This window comes from Sinocyclocheilus grahami, unplaced genomic scaffold, assembly GCF_001515645.1.
Source record: "Sinocyclocheilus grahami isolate Dianchi unplaced genomic scaffold, SAMN03320097.WGS_v1.1 scaffold687.1, whole genome shotgun sequence".
NCBI lineage: Eukaryota > Metazoa > Chordata > Actinopteri > Cypriniformes > Cyprinidae > Sinocyclocheilus > Sinocyclocheilus grahami.
Window position 1 is genome coordinate 38,407 of NW_015505866.1, and position 333 is coordinate 38,739.

Here is a 333-nt window from a genome sequence, read left to right on the forward strand (position 1 = left end):
AAAAGACTCGAGATGAACTAATCAATTCTTAATCAGAATGTGCTGCGTGGGAAAAAATCTGTCTGGTTTGACAAAGGTGTAATTTTGGTTTTAGGTTTGTTAAAAAAGGATGGTAACTTCTATTCCTATTCTGAATTTTCAGAAATCTTTGAAGTGGATACCTCACCTAGAGTGTATGAATGGGTTATTAATTCTATTTCACCTAAACTGTTACATTCGGTTAGGGATTGTTACAGATCTTCAAAATGTGAAATGCCAAAAATTTGTATTGGAGGTCTGGAGCTTTCTAATGTTAAATGTAACAATTTCTGGATTAGAAAAATCCTTATTAAG